This window comes from Thalassophryne amazonica, unplaced genomic scaffold (assembly GCF_902500255.1).
Source record: "Thalassophryne amazonica unplaced genomic scaffold, fThaAma1.1, whole genome shotgun sequence".
In the NCBI taxonomy this organism is placed as follows: domain Eukaryota; kingdom Metazoa; phylum Chordata; class Actinopteri; order Batrachoidiformes; family Batrachoididae; genus Thalassophryne; species Thalassophryne amazonica.
Window position 1 is genome coordinate 214,000 of NW_022986269.1, and position 23,192 is coordinate 237,191.

Genomic DNA, 23,192 nt, shown 5'->3' on the forward strand with positions numbered 1-23,192 from the left:
TGTTGGAGGGAGCGTCTGTGCCGTTCACGGTTTTCACTGACCATCGGAACCTGGAGTATATCAGGATCACCAAGCGGCTGAACCCCAGGCAAGCCTGCTGGTCACTGTTCTTCGGGCGTTTTGACTTCCGGATCACCTATCGCCCCGGGACCAAGAACCAGAGGTCGGATGCCTTGTCCCGGGTACACAAAGAGGAGGTCAAAACTGCACTGTCTGATCCACCGGAGCCCATCCTGCTGGAGTCCACTATCGTGGCCACCCTCACCTGGGACGTGGAGAAGACCGTCCGGGAGGCCCTGGCACGGAGCCCGGACCCAGGAACAGGTCCGAAGAACCGTTTATATGTCCCACCAGAGGCCAGAGCTGCAGTCTTGGACTTCTGTCACGGTTCCAAGCTCTCCTGTCATCCAGGGGTGCGAAGGACCGTGGCAGTTGTCCAGCAGCGCTGGCTTCTATGGAGGCCGACGTCCGGGAGTATATCCAGGCCTGCACCACCTGTGCCAGGGGCAAGGCAGACCATAAAAGGTCCCAAGGACTTCTCCAGCCATTACCGGTGCCTCATCACCCCTGGTCCCACATCGGCCTGGATTTCGTCACGGGCCTCCCGCCGTCCCAGGGCAACACCACCATCTTCACGATAGTGGACCGATTCTCCAAGGCGGCCCACTTCGTGGCCCTCCCGAAGCTCCCAACAGCCCAGGAGACAGCAGACCTCCTGGTCCACCACATCGTCCATCTGCATGGGATACCCACCGACATCGTCTCTGACCGTGGTCCCCAGTTCTCCTCACACGTCTAGAGGAGCTTCTGCAGGGAACTGGGGGCCACCGTGAGCCTCTCGTCCGGGTACCATCCACAGACGAACGGACAGGCAGAGCGGGCCAACCAGGAACTGGAACAGACCCTCCGCTGCGTAACATCCGCGCACCCGACGGCCTGGAGTAACCATCTGGCCTGGATCGAGTATGCGCATAACAGCCAGGTGTCTTCTGCCACCGGCCTCTCCCCATTTGAGGTGTGTTTGGGGTACCAGCCCCCAGTATTTCCCGTGGTGGAGGGGTCAGTGTGCCCTCGGTCCGGGCCCATCTTCGGAGGTGCCGTCGGGTGTGGCGCACCGCCCGTTCTGCCTTGTTGAAAGCCCGGACGAGGGCCAAGACCCATGCAGACCACCGGCGGTCCCCGGCCCCTGCATACCAGCCCGGGCAGGAGGTGTGGTTGTCAACGAAGGACATCCCCCTGCAAGTACAGTCTCCAAAATTGATGGACAGGTTCATCGGCCCCTTCCGTATCCTCAAAGTCCTCAGCCCTGCCGCGGTGAAGCTCCAGCTCCCAGCTTCACTGCGGATCCACCCGGTCTTCCATGTTTCCAGGATCAAACCTCACCACACCTTACCCCTCTGTGCTCCCGGTCCGGCGCCGCCTCCTGCCCGGATCATTGACGGGGAGCCGGCTTGGACAGTGCGCCGGCTCCTGGACGTCCGTCGAATGGGCCGGGGGTTCCAATATCTGGTGGACTGGGAAGGGTATGGACCCGAAGAACGCTCCTGGGTGAAGAGGAGCTTCATCCTGGATCCGGCCCTCCTGGCGACTTCTACCGCCGACACCCCCACAAACCTGGTCGGGCGCCAGGAGGCGCCCGTTGAGGGGGGGGTCCTGTTGTGTGGGCCGCCAGAAGAGGAGATACTGCTGGCCCACCACCAGAGGGCGCCCTGCCTGAAGTGTGGGCTTCAGGCACGAGAGGGCGCTGCCGCCACGGACACAGCCGGGAGTGACAGCTGTTACTCATTACTTCCTGACAGCTGTCACTCATTCTTCATCATCTCACTCCATAAAACCCAGACGTCATCTCCACCTCATCGCCGAGATATCGTACTTCATTGAAAGTAATATCCTCAGCCGTTTTGTGTTACAATATATCTGTATATTGTGAGTGTTTGCAGGAGTACCATCGTGAAATGAACCAAATGTTCACGTCTATGTTTTAACTGAAGTTTAGGCACAGCACACACACACACACACACACAAAACTGTACCACCTGACCAGCACACCAGGGGCACAGCCTCTGCTACTCTCTTCTTTTTGTGTGCCCTCCTGGCAGCATGGCATGATCGCCACCTAGTGGACCCGTGAGATAAGAGTAGCTCATCACATTAATCTACACTCGGTTAACCACGGCAGTTTAGCAGGTATCAGGCTTCGAGGATGTGTGGCACAGACAGAGGTTGGACACAATATGCAGACTCTCAGGCAAGGTGTAGGAGTAAACAAGGACTGAATCTTTCATACAGGCTGGAGTTCGGTACACTGGTAAGCAGTCAGCGAGGCAAAGGTCCAAAAACAAGCAGGGTTCGGTAGTACGTGCAAACAAGTAACCAGGGCTGATGCAAAAGGCGAGGTCCCAAAAACAGAGCAGGGTCAAAACACAGCTTGGCAAAACAGGACTGAGACAGAGAGCTGGTAAGAGAAGTAGTGAACTGAAACAGCTTAAATAGAGAAGGTGGTGATTAGGTAATGAGATGGGAGAAGGATCTGGAAAAGGGCGTGGCAGAAAGACGAGGAAGAGGGCAGAGCAGGTGCAAGAGTGTGAGGTAAGGAAAACACAAAGCAGACAGAACCATGGTGAAGTGATGAAAGACACAAAGACACAAGAGCATGTGCAAGAGGGTGAAGTGACAAAACAACCAAAGATAAATCAAAAACCAAGACTACTAACATGGAAAGAATAGCACTAAGAAACAAATAAGAACTGCAAAGGGAACGACCAGAAAATAAATGCTAAGATCAAACAAGAATGGAAGTCACAAGTGGCAAAGGTAGTATAACCAGATAATTCAACATATGATAAAAACAAAACAAACAAGTGATTCAATGAAAGGCTCGTTAGCAGACTTTTAATGAGCCTTTCAATCGATTCAGGTGTGTTGGAGCTGGGAGACAACTAAGAGTGTCAGGAATGTGGCTCTCGAGGACCGAACTAGGCCACCCCTGAACTAATGATACATAATGAAAACAAATACTGCCTGGAAAAAAACTAGAACAGGACTGACAATTGTTAAAGTATTAAAGGTAATAAAGATAACTAAATGGCAAAACAAACTCTAGACAAAACAGAGGATAACTGAAGAACAGAAAACAAAACCTGAGACGAGTGAATACCACATAATGGCATACATGACTGAACAGAAAATAAATGATAACCGGAAATCAAAACCAGAGAATAAGGCATGATCAAAACCAAACCACAATGAAAATTAACAAGTGACAAAAATAAAACAACTATTAAGGGCCCCTTCACACATAGTGGGAATATGTACAACTCAGGGCGACTCACGGCGAAACAGCTCGTATGAGCGGACCACAAAACATCACGCCAACAGGCAGGCGTGCATGATCCTGCTGCTCGCACTGTGTTCCATGGAACGAGGTGCACCACATCATGCCACTGATGTGGAGGAAAATAAAATAAAACCAGCTGTATAACTAGTGAATATCACTGGGTTGATACAAATAATACATAAAAGGGGATGCAATACAGAAGCCCACGGTTAAATAATCCTTGTTAAATAAAAAGAAAAAAATGCCACAGGATTCAAACCCGCATGCTCTGATTACCAGACAGAAACTTTACCACTGCACTACAATCACTGTCTTATAACAGGAGTATGAAAGGGGTCAAATCAACAGGTAGATAAACATATTTTCACAAAAAAAGAGAAAAAGCGCTATGATAACTGACCAAACAGTGTTTGGTACGGCGTATTTCTGCTGATACGTGGCTGAAAGTGGCGTATTTGTGGCACTGTTGGTTTGTCCTGGTACTGCAGTGGGCCGCTCACAGCCCTCATGGCCCGAACTGACCGTCCAATTCTCCAACCCGTCACATAAGCGATATATGTTTTTATGTATTTCCACACAAGCACAGACACGTGCATGTCGGTCAAAACATGGGACGTGAGCTGCAACTGTGATGTCCAGAACATGAGATGTCCCAACAGCTGTGGGCAGCCAGTCACTCTGATCAGATGAGAGATGCCTCGTCTGGGGGGGACTTCACAGTCATGGGGCACTTAGATAAATTTCATATCCACCTCAACAGTGATCATCTACAGACTGTTGTCATGTTAATAGTGCGAATGCCCACACATTTTCTAAGTGCCATGTTTGCGGTGTTAGATGTTCGTGTGTGTCACCTGGAATTTGGTCTACACCTGCCGTGAGAGGTTCTATGGGCTTGCACAGTGCACACTCTGTCTTTCAGCTGCTGGTGTGCACAAATACTTGTAGCAACAGGTGTACGAGGTGTTGGAGGCAGCTCCAATTTTACATGTATTGCATACGATTCCTGCTTCATGTGCACTTTTTGCGCAAATCGGCCAAATTTGCACTATGTGTGAAGGGGCCCTAAGCCAAGACCAGTGCCGACTGGAAAAGGGAAAGGGGACAAATGATGACGGGAACATAAACAGAGCCGAAACCTGATAGCATCCCCCCCCCCCCCCCCGCCCATAAACCCAAAAAAAGGGCAACCACAGGACAAAAATGACCACGGAAGGGAGGTGGGGGAAACAGGACAGAGGAATCCCTGAGACCAGGTCCCTGAAAAAGAGCATACAAGTCAGGGGACCACCAGGATGACTGACAAAACCTAGAAAGAATGGTAGGGGAATAACCGGGCGGCAAACAGGGTCCAAGGCAATATTAGGAGGGCAGCCATGAGGCTCAGCCCAGTGCACTGATACATCAGGGAACTGGTTTAAGTCTGGGTCAGGATGGTGGCCATGAGGCCTATCACAGTGCATAGGTACATCAGGGAACCAGCTATGGAGATGACTGGCCTTCAATGCAGGGTCAGAGGGACAATGTGGGTCCGACCCAAGACTATAAAACGGAACAACTCAGAGAAGCAAACAGTCACTCACAGACAGGGCAAACAAAGTGGAGAACCCGCGGAAACAGATCGAAAAATAAAACATTCATAAGCCTGTAAGTGGAGGACCTTTGTGGCCAGGACGGTGGTGTGATTGAACCCTGGACTGGTTGAACTAAAGACCAGGACTCTACCAGGTCAGCCAAAGGGGAATTCCCCATTAGCCAGACTAGCGGGAACATCTTTTCAATCTGGACTTCACCTTGCTACAAGCCCATGAACCCAATGAGCAGAAAAACAAAAGTTCGACTCCAGACCCCAATTCCAGGTAGTAATTGAGTCAAATGTGCATGAGGTCCAGTAAAATACCACACTCAGGTGAAGACTTAACAATTTAACAAAAGAGCTAAGAAGATAATGAAAGGAGAGCTTGCATGAGAAATAAATGTCTTTCAACAAAAGACACAATAATCATAGGACCCACGTAAATGAACTGTAACTCAAACGAAGAAAAGAAATCAGACCAGAAAAAGAACTCATTTGGAAAACCTGCTGACTCAAAAATGTAATAACTGAAAGAATCGGCAGAATAAACTCTGTGGGTAATCAAAACTAGAAAACTTCATCAGGGACCAGGGGAAGGGTTTTAGCCAATACTGAGTGGAATTGATTACAAAAAAAAAGACACCCTGACCCCAGAGAGGACCCACAGAACCAAACCAATCTCTGACATACAAGGTCTGTTAGAAAACTATCCGACCTTTTTATTTTTTGCAAAAACTATATGGATTTGAATCACGTGTGATTGCATCAGTCAAGCTTGAACCTTCGTGCGCATGCATGAGTTTTTTCACGCCTGTCGGTTGCGTCATTCGCCTGTGAGCAGGCTTTGAGTGAGCAGTGGTCCACCCCCTCGTCGGATTTTCATTGCGAGGAAAATGTCTGAACGATTTGGAGCTTTGCTGCATCAAATTTTTCCAGAAACTGTGAGAGACCTCCAGGTGGAAACCATTCGGAAGATTCAGACGGCTTTCAGGGACGATTCTATGGGGATCACACAGATTAAGGAGTGTTACAACCGGTTTAAAGACGGCGCACAATGGCGGAGGGCGCGCCGCGCTCCGAGCGGCGATCGACAGGCTGAAACGACCAGATCATTTCCAAAGTGAATGCTGTGTTGATCCGGGACATCGTCTGACTATCAGAGAAATAGCAGAAGATGTGGACATAGCACTTTTTCGGCACATTCCACTGTTACAGGAGTTTTTGTCATGGAAAGAGGAGCGGAGGAATTCGCCACAGAGCCGCAAATGGCGCGGGACAAAAGCACCTCCGTGTTGGTCTCACAGGACATGTTGTAACATGCCCAGCTCTTGCACCGTTCGGAAGATTCAGACGGCTTTCAGTGGCTTTTCAGTCGTGTGACTATCCGAGAAATTGTGGACGAGCTGGACATGCTACAACATGTCCTGTGAGGCTTCATCACGGCATTGCTTTTTGTTCTCCGCCATTAGCGGCTCCGTCCTGACGCGCAAATTCCTCAGCACGTCTTTTCATGACAAAAACTCCTGTAACAGTGGAATGTGCCGAAAAAGTGCTATGTCCACATGTTCTGCCATTTCTCTGGTAGTCAGACGATGTCCTGGATCAACACAGCGTTCACTTTGGAAATGATCTGGTCGTTTCAGCCTGTCAATCGCTGCTCGGAGCGCGGCACGCCCCCGCCATTGTGCGCCGTCTTTAAACCGGTTGTAACACTCTTTAATCTGTGTAATCCCCATAGAATCGTCCCTGAAAGCCGTCTGAATCTTCCGAATGGTTTCCACCTGGAGGTCTCTCACAGTTTCTGGAAACATTTGATGCAGCAAAGCTCCAAATCGTTCAGACATTTTCCTCACAATGAAAATCCAACGAGGGGGGTGGACCACTGCTCACTCAAAGCGTGCTCACAGGCGAATGACGCAACCGACAGGCGTGAAAAAACTCACGCATGTGCACGAAGGTTCAAGCTTGGCTGATGCAAGCGCACATGATTCAAATCCATATAGTTTTTGCAAAAAATAAAAAGGTCTGATAGTTTTCTAATAGACCTCGTATTATTAAGCACAAGGTCATCATTCATTCTGTGTGAAGCTTTAGCGGGAAACACCCCAGACACTGATGTGGGGGCTCACACAGGTTACTGAATGAATCAGATGCTGAAAGCATAACATAAAACGAGAGATCACTAATCGTCCCACAACTACTGTCCTCAGCTACTGACGCGCCAAAGTGACGCATATGCAGTGAAGGTAGGGGGGCCGATTGTTAGGGGGGACGGTTCGGTCACCGACACCGCCACTCGCCATGCTATTTACACATTAACAGGATGTGAAAGATGAGCAGTGATTGGTTCAGACGGATTACGCAGAATTCTACTTCTCAGTGAAAATATATTTTTTCTCTCATTTATATCTCGCTGCTCTGCAGACTTTTTGAGTTGTACTCTGTGAAATGTTCTTTTGTGTATTTTTAACAAAATTATTGCATAAAGATCATTTCGACGGGTTTTACTGGAACGGAATGCAAAGAAGGATTTTTCATCTGGTTGCCCAAATTTACAAGACAAACAGGTAAACAAAACAGCCGTTTAATACCCCCCAACACAAGGTGGCGGTAAGACACGTAAAACTTATTGACAACCCTGTTAGGGGAAGAAGAAAGCCGACGGGTGTAGTAAGATGTCTGCCGCGTCGTTTTTTAGTTTTAAAATGTAAAAAAAATATATATATATATTCGGAAACATTTTAAACACACAAAACCTGTCCAGTTTACATCACGACGAACTGAGCACGAGAGTAGGACAACGCACGTGCAGCCGGCAGTGTAAGCTAAAGCTAGCTTATCATCGATATGGACTGATTTTATTCAGACGGAAAGTAAGATGATTAAAAAATCACTTCATCATACATTTTTTTAAAAACGTCCGAGCAGGGAGCGTGAGAGACTGTGCGTGTGAGAGAAACTCAAGTGATTACGACACGAAAAGTTATTGAAAATGATCATCAACTATTTAAACTCTCCAGTAAAGGTGTTTGTTGTCTCTTGTAACAGTGTTTGTGGTGTCCTGTAACGGTGTTTGTTGTCTCCTGTAAAGGTGTTTGTGGTGTCCTGTAACGGTGTTTGTCGTGTCCTGTAACGGTGTTTGTTGTCTCCTGTAAAGGTGTTTGTGGTGTCCTGTAACGGTGTTTGTCGTGTCCTGTAACGGTGTTTGTTGTCTCCTGTAAAGGTGTTTGTGGTGTCCTGTAACGGTGTTTGTCGTGTCCTGTAACGGTGTTTGTTGTCTCCTGTAACGGTGTTTGTCGTGTCCTGTAACGGTGTTTGTCGTGTCCTGTAACGGTGTTTGTCGTGTCCTGTAACGGTGTTTGTTGTCTCCTGTAAAGGTGTTTGTGGTGTCCTGTAACGGTGTTTGTTGTCTCCTGTAAAGGTGTTTGTGGTGTCCTGTAACGGTGTTTGTCGTGTCCTGTAACGGTGTTTGTTGTCTCCTGTAAAGGTGTTTGTGGTGTCCTGTAACGGTGTTTGTCGTGTCCTGTAACGGTGTTTGTTGTCTCCTGTAACGGTGTTTGTCGTGTCCTGTAACGGTGTTTGTCGTGTCCTGTAACGGTGTTTGTTGTCTCCTGTAACGGTGTTTGTGGTGTCCTGTAACGGTGTTTGTCGTGTCCTGTAACGGTGTTTGTTGTCTCCTGTAACGGTGTTTGTCGTGTCCTGTAACGGTGTTTGTTGTCTCCTGTAACGGTGTTTGTCGTGTCCTGTAACGGTGTTTGTGGTGTCCTGTAACGGTGTTTGTGGTGTCCTGTAACGGTGTTTGTCGTGTCCTGTAACGGTGTTTGTTGTCTCCTGTAACGGTGTTTGTCGTGTCCTGTAACGGTGTTTGTCGTGTCCTGTAACGGTGTTTGTTGTCTCCTGTAAAGGTGTTTGTGGTGTCCTGTAACGGTGTTTGTCGTGTCCTGTAACGGTGTTTGTTGTCTCCTGTAACGGTGTTTGTCGTGTCCTGTAACGGTGTTTGTCGTGTCCTGTAACGGTGTTTGTCGTGTCCTGTAACGGTGTTTGTCGTGTCCTGTAACGGTGTTTGTTGTCTCCTGTAACGGTGTTTGTCGTGTCCTGTAACGGTGTTTGTCGTCTCCTGTAACGGTGTTTGTCGTGTCCTGTAACGGTGTTTGTTGTCTCCTGTAAAGGTGTTTGTGGTGTCCTGTAACGGTGTTTGTCGTGTCCTGTAACGGTGTTTGTCGTGTCCTGTAACGGTGTTTGTCGTCTCCTGTAACGGTGTTTGTCGTGTCCTGTAACGGTGTTTGTTGTCTCCTGTAACGGTGTTTGTTGTCTCCTGTAACGGTGTTTGTCGTGTCCTGTAACGGTGTTTGTTGTCTCCTGTAACGGTGTTTGTCGTGTCCTGTAACGGTGTTTGTTGTCTCCTGTAACGGTGTTTGTCGTGTCCTGTAAAGGTGTTTGTGGTGTCCTGTAAAGGTGTTTGTGGTGTCCTGTAAAGGTGTTTGTGGTGTCCTGTAAAGGTGTTTGTGGTGTCCTGTAAAGGTGTTTGTTGTCTCTTGTAACAGTGTTTGTCGTGTCCAGTAACGGTGTTTGTGGTCTCTTGTAACAGTGTTTGTCGTGTCCTGTAAAGGTGTTTGTCGTGTCCTGTAAAGGTGTTTGTGGTGTCCTGTAAAGGTGTTTGTTGTCTCTTGTAACAGTGTTTGTCGTGTCCAGTAACGGTGTTTGTGGTCTCTTGTAACAGTGTTTGTCATGTCCTGTAACGGTGTTTGTGGTCTCCAGTAACGGTGTTTGTGGTCTCCTGTAACGGTGTTTGTCGTGTCCTGTAACGGTGTTTGTCGTGTCCTGTAAAGGTGTTTGTCGTGTCCTGTAAAGGTGTTTGTTGTCTCTTGTAACAGTGTTTGTCGTGTCCAGTAACGGTGTTTGTGGTCTCTTGTAACAGTGTTTGTCATGTCCTGTAACGGTGTTTGTGGTCTCCAGTAACGGTGTTTGTGGTCTCCAGTAACGGTGTTTGTGGTCTCCAGTAACGGTGTTTGTGGTCTCCTGTAACGGTGTTTGTCGTGTCCTGTAACGGTGTTTGTCGTGTCCTGTAACGGTGTTTGTCTCCTGTAACGGTGTTTGTCGTGTCCTGTAAAGGTGTTTGTCGTGTCCTGTAAAGGTGTTTGTGGTGTCCTGTAAAGGTGTTTGTTGTCTCTTGTAACAGTGTTTGTCGTGTCCAGTAACGGTGTTTGTGGTCTCTTGTAACAGTGTTTGTCATGTCCTGTAACGGTGTTTGTGGTCTCCAGTAACGGTGTTTGTGGTCTCCTGTAATGGTGTTTGTCGTGTCCTGTAATGGTGTTTGTCGTGTCCTGTAACGGTGTTTGTCGTGTCCTGTAACGGTGTTTGTGGTTTCGTGTAATGGTGTTTGTCATGTCCTGTAACGGTGTTTGTGGTCTCTTGTAACGGTGTTTGACGTGTTCTGTAACAGTATTTGTTGTGTTCTGTAACGGTATTTGTCGTGTTCTGTAAAGGTGTTTGTCGTGTCCTGTAACGGTGTTTGTGGTCTCTTGTAACAGTGTTTGTGGTTTCGTGTAATGGTGTTTGTCATGTCCTGTAACGGTGTTTGTGGTCTCTTGTAACGGTGTTTGACGTGTTCTGTAACAGTATTTGTTGTGTTCTGTAACGGTGTTTGTCGTGTTCTGTAACGGTGTTTGTCGTGTTCTGTAACAGTATTTGTCGTGTTCGGTAACGGTATTTGTCGTGTTCTGTAAAGGTGTTTGTCGTGTCCTGTAACGGTGTTTGTGGTCTCTTGTAACTGTGTTTGTCGTGTCCTGTAACGGTGTTTGTGGTCTCTTGTAACGGTGTTTGTCGTGTCCAGTAACGGTGTTTGTGGTCTCTTGTAACGTTGTTTGTCGTGTTCTGTAACAGTGTCTGTCATGTCCTGTAACGGTGTTTGTGGTCTCCAGTAACGGTGTTTGTGGTCTCTTGTAACAGTGTTTGTCGTGTCCTGTAACGGTGTTTGTGGTCTCTTGTAACGGTGTTTGTGGTGTCCTGTAACGGTGTTTGTGGTTTTGTGTAATGGTGTTTGTCATGTCCTGTAACGGTGTTTGTGGTCTCTTGTAACGGTGTTTGTCGTGTTCTGTAACGGTGTTTGTCGTGTCCTGTAACGGTGTTTGTGGTCTCTTGTAACTGTGTTTGTCGTGTCCTGTAACGGTGTTTGTGGTCTCTTGTAACTGTGTTTGTCGTGTCCTGTAACGGTGTTTGTGGTCTCTTGTAACTGTGTTTGTCGTGTCCTGTAACGGTGTTTGTCGTGTCCTGTAATGGTGTTTGTCATGGTCTCCAGTAACGGTGTTTGTGGTGTCCTGTAACATTGTTTGTGGTCTCCAGTAACGGTGTTTGTGGTCTCTTGTAACGGTATTTGTCGTGTCCTGTAACGGTGTTTGTTTTCTCTTGTAACGGTGTTTGTCGTGTCCTGTAACAGTGTTTGTGGTCTCCTGTAATGGTGTTTGTGGTCTCCAGTTAGGGATGCACCGATCCACAATTTTTCACTTCTGATCCAATTCCGATACCTGAATTTGGATATCTGCATATACCAATACTTTTTCAATCCGATACCAGAGCTCTGTTTAATTTAATATTATTATTATTGTTTTTGTTGATTTTAGGAGGATTTTCTTAAAAAGGAGACCTGAAAGTTCATCTACAATTTGTCAGAAGGTGCATCTAAGATGAAAGACTAGATTTGATGTTTTGGTGAAAGTATTAAGTACTTTTATTTTTTAATAGACTTTTATAGCCTTGTTTTTATAGTCTTAAAGAGAAAAGACAGCACTCTGTGTCTCGCTGTCTGTCTCTCTTCAATTATCAATTGCAATGGAGCTTTATTGATATGGGAGACATATATTTACATTGGCAAAGCAAGTGTTACAGAGTAAAAATTAAGTCCTCTCCCTCTCTCTGTCTGTCTCTCTCTCTTTCTCTTGCATTCTCTCTCCCTCTGTCTCTCTTTTTCTTTCTCTTTTGCTGTTTTCGTACTGCGCAAACTTCAAACTTTTTGGAAACATGAAACCTTTCAACTGTAAAATAAGTGTATCATCAGCGACGCTCATGCGCAGGACTTTAATGGAGACTTTTTGTCTTTCAGCGGACAGCATCTCTGTTCGGCTCCTCCTCGGCTGCACGCTAAGCTGGTGTTTCATAACGTTTGACTGCAGCTAGAACACTGCTGAAGAGAGCTCTCTTAAACAGCCTGGCTTCAGAAAATGTCCCGCCTCCCCTCCTCCCATTTGGCAGCAAACAAGCAGAGAGCAAACAACAGCAGTTCAGAAGATTCACAGTGGCTTTTCTCCAGTATCACAAAGTGTCACGGGTTGGATCAGTAGTAATACAACATACTTTTGGAGGGCGGTATGCATTTTCAGAGGCCCGACATCCATGCCCAGTCACCCAAAATGACCGATATTCGCCCGAGTTAGACGAGGGCGAATATCCGTTAATCTTGCACCGATTTTAACCAGACAAACTGCGTTGACCAAGTTGAGGGTAATCCTTCTGTGGTATGACCTTACTGGAATCTTGCTGTAAAGACATAGTTCTGGGGCTTTTGGGGACAGATATGTCTTTCTGTGGTCTGTGTTTAGATGAGAAAGGAGTTGGAGTCATCTGGCTTTGGTATCTGATAAAGGGATTCACAGCTCCATGAGGAATGCACTTTAGAATCTTAAATCCTGTTAGTGGTGGGGGTTGATGACAGTTGGCCATCCTGTGCTATGGTCAGGAAAGCCTCCTTTTGACAACTTGATATCCCAGATCTTGGGCTGTGATGGGTTTGCTTTGAAGAAGGTTTTTTTTTTTTATGACTTTTGCTTCATGCAGGCTTAGGAGGTTGGTGTTGACTGCAGGCTCCTCGCTACATTCCCCCACTTGATTCAACTTTGGGTCTCCAACGTTGAATCGCCAAGACTGGCTGTGAAGGTTGGTGGGTGATGTCTTCCACTGGCAGGGAGGCTGTGCAGGGTTAGTGTCAGACGAGCAGAGTGGCTTGGTGAGATTACTACATAACTAAAGTGGTCCGACTATAATACCACAACAAACATTTGCCTATTTATTTACATTATTTTGCCGCCGTTTTGGCAAAGCCAAATCCAGTTGCTTGGATGCTTGGTCGGTTCGAGCTCTCGGTTTGAATTTGGGTCAGCATCACCCCCCCAGTGGTTACGAGGGACCACTAACGCAGGTGAAGAGAGATCCTTGGAAGCATAGAACAAGATGCCACGTAGCATTTGTAGGTTATCTTGGGCATGGTACAGTTGTTTCAAGTCAGGGACGGAAGCAAAATCATCCTCAGTGAGTGGGTGAACTTGAGGATCAGTGAGGTGGAGCACCATTGTGTTCATAGCCGGATCCAGAGCCTGGAGTGAAGCGAAAAGCTGGACCGACCGAGGCTGTTGTGGAGACGGGGGCTGTGGCAGGGTCTGTGGCAGCAGTCCTAGCACATGTCACAACGGACACTGTATGGGTGAGTTGGCGGGGCAAAAGTGCCTCATCCAATGCCCATGGCGTGCCGTCCAGAGTGCCTTGCGTGGCTAATGTGTCAGTCAAATCGTTTAATTCTTTTTCTGGGCCTGGTGTGCGGGAGTGACCTCTGACCTTTTTCCAGTATATCTGGAGGTCATGTGTTATGAGATGGTCACAAGCCTCAAGCAGTTCTTTGTGTTTGACCAATTTCCTTTTGGAGGTCACGAAAACATTGCGTTTCCAGCCAGGTAGATGGCACAAAAAGCTAAGGAGTGCATAGTTAGAGTCTATGCACAGCACAAATGTTCTGACATTTTGCGCCACAGCTGACTGGCAGGTTATGAGTATGCCAACAATTTCTGCATACTGAGAGGACTGTGATCCCATTTGAAACTTCTGTGGCTCATATGGTGCATTGTCAATCCATGTGAGCCCCACTCCTGCCCGGGCAACTGTTTCATGGTGAAATGAGCAGCTGTCCACGTACGCAGTGATCATGCCTCGGCAGGCATTGTGGTCGAAATAGTGGTTATTAGGGGAGTCGGGTGGTGACACATCTTTGTTCGACGGGGTTGCAGTCGGTGTGTCTTCGGTGCAGCGCTGGCAAGCAGCTAACCCTGTGCCTAGGGGAGTTTTGCGGCCTTGTGCATACCGCACCTCCTTGTCAAAACTTTGCAGTGACATCAACAAAGAAGCAACTTGTGAGTTTGTTACTTCACCTTCTCGCAGTCTCTGACTGTTAAGGAATGTCACTGGTTGATTGGTTTCAACAATGACTTTTTGTCCGCCCAGATAGTTGGCGAAATGTTTCACGACCCAGACTGTTGCTAATAGTGCTTTTTCGCAGTCACTGAAGTTAAGTTCCGGTGGTCGTAGCGTTTTGCTTACGTACGCGACCACTTGCCTATCTTTGTCATACATCTGGTACAGTCCCGCACTTAGGCATTGATTGGAGAATCCCACCTCTAGGTGGAATTCTTTGCTACAATCGGGGTATGCGAGGCATGGGGCTGAGCAGAGTTTGTCTTTTAGAGCCTGCATGGCCTGTTCTTGGGGTTCACCCCATAGGAACGGCGTATCATTTTTGAGCAGGTCTGTCAGTGGTGTCTAATGTGGGGTTTCGCATTAGGATGCCGTCAACATAGATAAGGGTACCTCTCTCGTTAGCATCAGGGCACGCCTTATTCAAGAAAATGTTGAATTCTGCAGGTGAGTTGGCCTAGCCAAATGGGCAACTGGTGAAAGTGTACTGGTGGTTGCCAAAGGTGAATGCCAGTTTGTGTTGATCAACTTCATGGACAGGGATTGTCCAGAACCCGGAGGCCACGTCAAGCGTGGAAAAGTATGTTGCGTCTTTTACCTTGGGAAGTTCCTGCTTTAACCGAGTCATCGGCCATCGAGATAGCGACACCTGTTGATTGAGCTTGTGGTAATCCATGGTAAGTCTCCACTTACCATTTGGTTTGATTAATGGCCATACAGGGGCTGAATAGATGCTGTTGCACGGTCTTATCCCTTTTCACAGTACATTTCAAAGTAATCCTACCCAACCTTGTATTTACATATTATTACAATAATAAAAATTACCTATAAAAGCTATTAAATAGGTAATTTTTTGTAAAATTTGTAATAGGAGACAGACGAGTTATCGATGGTGTGGCCCTCGGACATAATTCAGGTTCCCTTTGTGGCTCCTTGTAAAAATTAATTGCCCACCCCTGCTTTAAAGCATCTGCTGCTGCTAAAACTTGTTCTACTTGAGATGCAAACTCAGAATTCGAACTTTGGTTAAGGTTCAGAGCTGGTTCAGTGTCATCTCCAGCATTTGTTTTGTTCTGAGAGTCAACCGTGAGGACCGTAAGGGTCTGGAGGGCCATGTGGTCAGGGTCATCAAAATCTACTCTGCCGACAGTGTCTTCCTCAGAGATGATTGCTGGAAATACAGCGATTGCTCCTGAGGGTTTGGAAAAGACAACCCCCCGTTGTGGACAGGGAAGTGATGGAGGGACTTGGCCAAGAACTGGAATGTTCAGCTCAAAGTCCTGAAATTCCATGCTGATTAACCAGCCAAGTGGGGTGGCTTTGGGAATCAGGATGTCTTCGCCAGTGTCGTTATGCACCACCAAGCGAGTTGTCCGATTTCTTAGGCTCAGAAGTGGGGTGGCTTCGAGACAGTCCTTGTTTGGTGAAGAGCTGGGATGGCTGGAAGACCACCTGCGAGTGCCGGAGCTGTTGTTCTGAACGTATCAGCGGAGTGGTACATTTTTCAGATTGGCAGGTATCGTGATGTGAACATCACTCACTACCTGGCATGTGTCAGGGATCAGTTTTCCTGACTTTAGATACTCCAGATCGGAGTAAGCAGGGTCGTCGTTTCCTCTGGTCAGAGACCAGAGGACTTGATTGACTCTGTCAACCTGTACCTCCAGTCGGACAAGGAGGTCCCCTCCTATGTAGACAGAGCTTGGTAAGTTTGGAACACATCCCAGTGACCTTGAGTATGGTCTGGGGTAGAGGGTCCTTTGGAAAACGGAAAGATTTTTCCACATATAAAATGTCTGGATTGGACTTGCTCAATGAGTCAAACAGACTTTGACTAATAGCTGATCTTTCAGCCCAAAGAGCCAGAGCTACATCAGCAGTGTGTGTGTTTTCCAAATGGAGACCATCTACTACCAGAGGGCAGTACTTTCTCGCATTAGTATCCTCTGACAGCTTACAGAGGAAAGTGTCCTTTTCGACCAGCAGTGGATCTAGGGGCCATGAAGCATTCCGCGGGTCTGCAGTTGACGGGATGTTTGCTGTGACCGTGTTGCGTGGGGGTTCTATATCATCTGGGTTCAGAGCCTGAATAGCATAATATTGGGGCTCTGCTGGTTGGGTCACCTCAGGTGGGAGAGGGTGGCGGACCTTTGCCCACAGTTTTAACCGCTTGAAATCAATGAGGGGTTCAAATCGGTTGAGAAAATCTTTCCCTACGAGGAAGGGAATGGTGTCGAGTGCTGATATGTACACAGGGTGTACCAGACTCATGGGGCCGACAGTGATGTTGACCAGAGCCATTGAGGACAAAGTTGCAGGGTTGTCTGTGGAGAGCTGGATCTCAAGCAAACATGGCGATAGTTTAAGGTTTCTGTTGGCCTGCTGTGCCACTACCTGCAGTTGTTTAAACAATGAGGTAGACAATAAGGTGACATCAGCGGCGGTATCCAGAAGAGCCTCATGTCTGAGGGAGTTTTCAAGTATTAGTAACAAATAAAATTTCTTTGCAATCCCTTTCTCAGAGAGATTGCCCAAGAATTTCCATACAGGTGGCTGTCCAGGAATAATGGACACTGGATCGGCGTGTGATCTTTTGTCCCAATCAACCGGGACTACCAAGAAGGCGCTGGGAGGACCAGACTTGGGCTGAATCTCAATTCTACCCATTACCCCTCCATTTTGCGTGGGCACGAGAGACAGAGGGGTGTCTCAATTCTCTTTTTGGAGCGAGGTGGAGGGGAAGGCGGAGAGCTACAAACCCCTCCAAACCGAGTGAATCTGGATGCACACTCCGTTTGGAGGGGTAGGAGGAGCTTACCGCTGTCTCCAAAGAAACAAACATGGTGCACAAATGAAGCGGCTTTCATTACAAATTACGCTGTTTAGAAAGTTATAACTTGCTAAAAAACTTTACAGGCAGTTGTCTATGACGGCAACGTGTATGCTGCTGGATGCATGTTGTGTATGTTGTCGTTCTGAAGAATATCGTAACTTCGCTCGTGCGCTGAGGCGTTATAATGCACATACACACGAACGCTACGATAAGACACTTTTATATCTCACAATGGAGAAAATCATGATAAAAGATAAGCACGTTAATTTGTATGTTCATAAATCTTTGGATAATAGCGACCCCTACTGTTGGATTTCAAGGTCTGTAACACGTGTGTGTATTTAGTAAACAAACAGGGAGCCCTGAACACACTTAACTCCTAATAAGAAAATGAGGCAGAAAATGAGAAGTTTCATCAATGGGAATAAGTTGGAAAATATATACGAGGTCTGTCAATAAAGTACAGGTCCTTTTTATTTTTTCAAAAACTATATGGATTTCATTCATATGGAAGAAAATGGATGGATGGATGTATGGATATTATTAATGACTAATTATCAGTATTATTAACATTAATTACTAATTAATTAATTATTAATACTGTGAATTATTATTGTAAATTATGAATTAATTAAATTAATTATTAATACCACAAAATTCTGACGATTGCGATGCGTCGAAGAAATCTGCCACTTCTTCTATTTCTTTGCATTTACACAGAAAGGCGAGAAAATAAAAAGAGCAAACAGGCTACTGCAACAAGTTTCGCTTCAGTTGCCATGTTGACAAACAGTGAAGATGGAAGTTTGAGACGGGCAGTTTTTTTCCCCCTAAGGCAGAGGGGTCTCTCAATTCATAGGGCTAGAGGCATACCCCTTCACCTTACCCCTTGTTTTAAAGGGGTAAGCTTAGGGGTAGGGCCAAGGGGATGGGGAAAGGGTACAAAAGAAAATTGAGATTGGGCCTTGTTCTCTCTTGGTTCTTGGTCCCCATCTGAAAAGTACGATGTCTCAGGACGTGGGTCCTGGGACGGTGCCGCTAGCGGGATGTCTACACTCCGGTATAGGTCTTCCTCAAACACCTTTGGTGGTGTTTGTGAAGACACCAGGTGGATAGTTGGAGCTATGCAGTTTACACACAGCACGTTAGCTTTCTTTTTGGCCTTTTTGGCCTCAAACTCCTGGAGGAGGCCTTTCATGATCTTGCAGATTTCTTGGTGGAGGCTTGAGTCCACATCCTTACTTGAGTGCTTGGACCGGTCTCTTTCTTGGGAGTCTCGGTTCCAAGTACTCTTAGTGTTGCGTAAAGGTGGTCCCTGATGTGGGTGTCTAGAAACTGTCCATCCTTGGGATTGGCCAACCTGGGTACTCACGTCTGTCATCGGGGTCTGTCTGTCTGTCTGGGTTTGAATTTATTACCCCGATTTTCACCAGTTTTGGAGTTCTCTCTGGTTCTGAAGTCATTTTGTTTTGTGGGGACCACTGCGGTTTTGCTTGTGGTTCACCTTGATCCTTGGGTCGGCCTCTGACAGATGGTTTCATCTGTTGAGGGGAGGTAGTGGCAGAGCCTGAAGGGGGTTTAAATGACCCCCTGGAGGTGCCTTCAAGCTCAAAGGTAGGCCTGGGTGCTTCAAGGCTGAGGATCATTTTGTCTTCAGGCTTACCCTCTCATTTGCTTTGTTTAGCGAAACCTTTCACAGCAAGGTCATGCAGGTATTGTATCGTGGCCTCATTGGGATCTCCCAGGATTCCCAAATGATGACTCGTGGTAGGGTGTAGGTTCTCAAGGAACAAGGTTTTAAAGGTAAGGTCTTCTTCCATGCTTGGTTCATTTTGGGTGCCAAAATAGGCACAGAGAAGCCTGTTGTAATATTGCTGGGGCGGTTCGCACCTGCCTTGTTTGACGGTCATAGCGGCGGCTAGGCCTGTCCGAACTGAATGATCCGAGTACTCCTTTTCTAATGCTAAGCTAAGTTCAGCAAAGTCCTGTCGTACCTCCGCGGGTTGACGCTCAACAATTCGGCAAACCTCCCGGCTGGAAGTCCGCTTGATGAGGTAGATATAATGTTCACCGGTAGTGTGAGTGAAATCCCTGAGGTAATAGTGTATGTCATTTAAATATGCACGTGTCGGGGGAGCCTCCTGGAGTTGGCTCAAAACGGTTAATGAGCCATGCAGTCTTGTCCAGTTCTCTGTCATTAAGGACTGTGGTAGGATGCAAATGAGTGGGAAGGAGAGGCGGTGTCTCTCGATACCCATGATAAGGAGGTTGGAGTTCCCGAAAATGTGATATGGGCTCTGACAGAGGTTCAGGACGCATCTCCTTGCGGTCTGTGGTGGTGAACGTTTGTGTTCCGTTTTCCCACGACTCTATGTTCCGATTCTCCCGCTGGTTGGGAGTTTAATTGGAGTTCATGTTTTAATGATTGCACTTCGGCACTGAGGTGCTCATTTTGTTCTTGAGTATCGGCTAAAAGAGTCTGTGTGTCTTTCAGACGTCTCAGCACCTCATGATTCTTCCACTTTTCAGACTCCAAAATGTCTTCATGCTTTCCAGCATGACTCTTTAAAGTTCTAAGCTCACCATATGCCTGTTGGAGTAAGTCATGAGCTTCTCTTTGTTCCAGATACGTGGAACTAAGTTCAATTTGTAACTCCTCAATTTCATGGTCACGTTCCTGAAGGGTTTCTTTTAGGAGTAAGGCTTTGTCTTCAGCTCCAGGGTCAGATGCGGTATTTGATTAAGGGGGCTGATCTGGGGAAGCCTTCAGGGCTTCCAATTTTTCCTCAGCAAGGGTCAAAATGTGTTTCTTCTAACTACTGTCTCAGGAGTTTATTCTCCTCGCGCAATTCGGCATTTTGTTCTTTCTGCCTTTTTATAGAAAGAACTGATTTGTCCGAGTGGTTCCGCATTTTTGAGCTTCAGGGCTGTGGCAATGGCTAACTTGCCAAGCACTGTAGCTAGGTGTTTCTTTTCCACAGTTGCTGCCAATGTCTGACTGATGAGTTCAGACATTTCAGCAACTACGCCTTCGCATGTGGCTCGTTGCATGTCGTGCAGGTAGCTGGGCAGTATTTTGGCGGTCAGGTCGGATAGTACCTCTTCTAAAAGCTCACCTGATTCGCTACGACTTTGGCTTTCGAAGTCGGTATAAGCGCTTGGTTTGTTGTCACTGGGCGTGGCCATGTTGGCTTTCTGGGGTGGCGGTTAGACAGCATCCTCCCCAGAGACAAAACAATAGGGAATCAACAACAAAATAATAAGATGATATTGATGTGGGCACCACTACTGAGGAATTAACTAGAGTTACAGAATTTGATAGTATCTCTCTAGGCATGCTGACAAAACTCGTAACGTCTACAAAAAGCACAACCTGTTTATTTGATCCTATACCAACAAAACTGTTTAAGGACCTGTGGCCCACTCTTGGGCCGACTGTGCTGGAAATTATTAATCTTTCTTTAACTTCTGGATCTGTTCCTAAATGTTTCAAATCTGCAGTGATTAAACCATTACTTAAGAAACCTAATCTTGACCCTAGTGTATTGACAAACTATCGGCCGATATCAAATCTATAATTTTTCTCTAAAATTCTGGAAAAAGTGGTGTCACGGCAGCTCATAGACTGTCTTACTGAGAATAATCTCTTTGAGCCACTGCAGTCTGCTTCTAGAAAATATCATCAATCATCAATCTGACCAGTTAACGCTCAGCCTCGTTTCGTGTGTCATACATCACACTGACAAAGTGAGGAACCTTGGGGTAATTTTTGATCCTTCATTGTCCTTTGGCCTCCACATTAGAAATATTACTAGGACTGCTTTCTTCCACCTGCGAAATATAGTGAAGATTCATCCCATCCTGTCTATGGCTGATGCTGAGACCCTGATCCATGCGTTTGTCTCTTCTAGATTGGACTACTGCAATGTTCTATTTTCTGGTTTACTGCAGTCCAGCATTAGGGGTCTCCAATTAGTTCAAAATGCTGCAGCCAGACTTTTGACACGAAGCAGAAAGTTCGTCCACAATACACCCATTTTGGCGTCGCTTCACTGGCTTCCTGTCCCAGTGAGAACAGATTTTAAGGTTCTGCTACTAACCTATAAAATTATTCATGGACTGGCACCCTCCTACCTAGCTGACCTAATTAAATCTTACGTACCGGCCCGGGCTTTACATTCTCAGGGTGCAGGACTACTTTGTGTCCCTAAGGTGAATAAGAAGTCTGCGGGTCACAGAGCTTTCTCTTATCGTGTCCCTGTTCTGTGGAATGATCTCCCTGCATCAATAAAACAGTCAGATTCTGTGGAGACATTCAAGTCCAGACTTAAGACGCACTTATTTTCCCTTTCATATGGCAGCATACTGGTACAGTTTTGTTTTACGCTTTTTACTCTTTTAATTCATTTTATTAGTAAACGGAGCGTGCAGTGGCCTCAACTTGACCTAAATTCTGGGTCTTTTAGTGAAGTTTAGGGCTGGTGGCTGGTGATCACCTTAGTATTTCTTCTGTTTTTCTTGTTGTTTGATGTTGACAAATTATACAGTATTTCTTGTCTTTCTGATGCCTGATTCGTAAAGTGAGGTGGGCTTCATAGATAATTGGCAAAGCTTCTGGGGAAAACCTGGTCTTGTTAGGAGAGATGGCATCCATCCCACTTTGGATGGAGCAGCTCTCATTTCTAGAAATCTGGCCAATTTTATTAAATCCTCCAAACCGTGACTATCCAGGGTTGGGACCAGGAAGCAGAGTTGTAGTCTTACACACCTCTCTGCAGCTTCTCTCCCCCTGCCATCCCCTCATTACCCCATCTCCGTAGAGACTGTGCCTGCTCCCAGACCACCAATAACCAGCAAAAATCTATTTAAGCATAAAAATTCAAAAAGAAAAAATAATATAGCACCTTCAACTGCACCACAGACTAAAACAGTTAAATGCGGTCTATTAAACATTAGGTCTCTCTCTTCTACGTCCCTGTTAGTAAATGATATAATAATTGATCAACATATTGATTTATTCTGCCTTACAGAAACCTGGTTACAGCAGGATGAATATGTTAGTTTAAATGAGTCAACACCCCCGAGTCACACTAACTGCCAGAATGCTCGTAGCACGGGCCGAGGAGGAGGATTAGCAGCAATCTTCCATTCCAGCTTATTAATTAATCAAAAACCCAGACAGAGCTTTAATTCATTTGAAAGCTTGACTCTTAGTCTTGTCCATCCAAATTGGAAGTCCCAAAAACCATTTTTATTTGTTATTATCTATCGTCCACCTGGTCGTTACTGTGAGTTTCTCTGTGAATTTTCAGACCTTTTGTCTGACTTAGTGCTTAGCTCAGATAAGATAATTATAGTGGGCGATTTTAACATCCACACAGATGCTGAGAATGACAGCCTCAACACTGTATTTAATCTATTATTAGACTCTATTGGCTTTGCTCAAAAAGTAAATGAGTCCACCCACCACTTTAATCATATCTTAGATCTTGTTCTGACTTATGGTATGGAAATTGAAGACTTAACAGTATTCCCTGAAAACTCCCTTCTGTCTGATCATTTCTTAATAACATTTACATTTACTCTGATGGACTACCCAGCAGTGAGGAATAAGTTTCATTACAGTAGAAGTCTTTCAGAAAGTGCTGTAACTAGGTTTAAGGATATGATTCCTTCTTTATGTACTCTAATGCCATATACCAACACAGGGCAGAGTAGCTACCTAAACTCTGTAAGTGGGATAGAGTATCTCGTCAATAGTTTTACATCCTCATTGAAGACAACTTTGGATGCTGTAGCTCCTCTGAAAAAGAGAGCTTTAAATCAGAAGTGCCTGACTCTGTGGTATAACTCACAAACTCGCATCTTAAAGCAGATAACCCATAAGTTGGAGAGGAAATGGCGTCTCACTAATTTAGAAGATCTTCTCTTAGCCTGGAAAAAGAGTCTGTTGCTCTACAAAAAAGCCCTCCATAAAGCTAGGACATCTTACTACTCATCACTAATTGAAGAAAATAAGAACAACCCCAGGTTTCTTTTCAGCACTGTAGCCAGGCTGACAAACAGTCAGTTATTTTCATTACTTACTTCCTCCAAACCATCAACATGTCTATTCGACCCCATTCCTACCAGGCTGCTCAAGGAAGCCCTACCATTATTTAATGCTTCGATCTTAAATATGATCAATCTATCTTAGATTACAATTTGTTCAT

General features: G+C 46.2%; 1 protein-coding gene across 2 annotated transcripts in view; it reads left to right on the top strand.

Moving 5' to 3' along the window:
* The first annotated feature begins 7,569 nt into the window (after positions 1 to 7,569).
* tsen34 (TSEN34 tRNA splicing endonuclease subunit) overlaps positions 7,570 to 23,192 on the top strand; it is a 44,624-nt gene continuing 29,001 nt past the window's right edge. Inside the window, exon 1 of one of the 2 annotated variants that reach the window (XM_034165460.1) lies at positions 7,570 to 7,786. The gene's annotated coding sequence lies outside the window, so the exon portion shown is untranslated. The remainder of the gene's footprint in view (positions 7,787 to 23,192) is intronic. The other variant, XM_034165461.1, reaches the window with a different exon arrangement.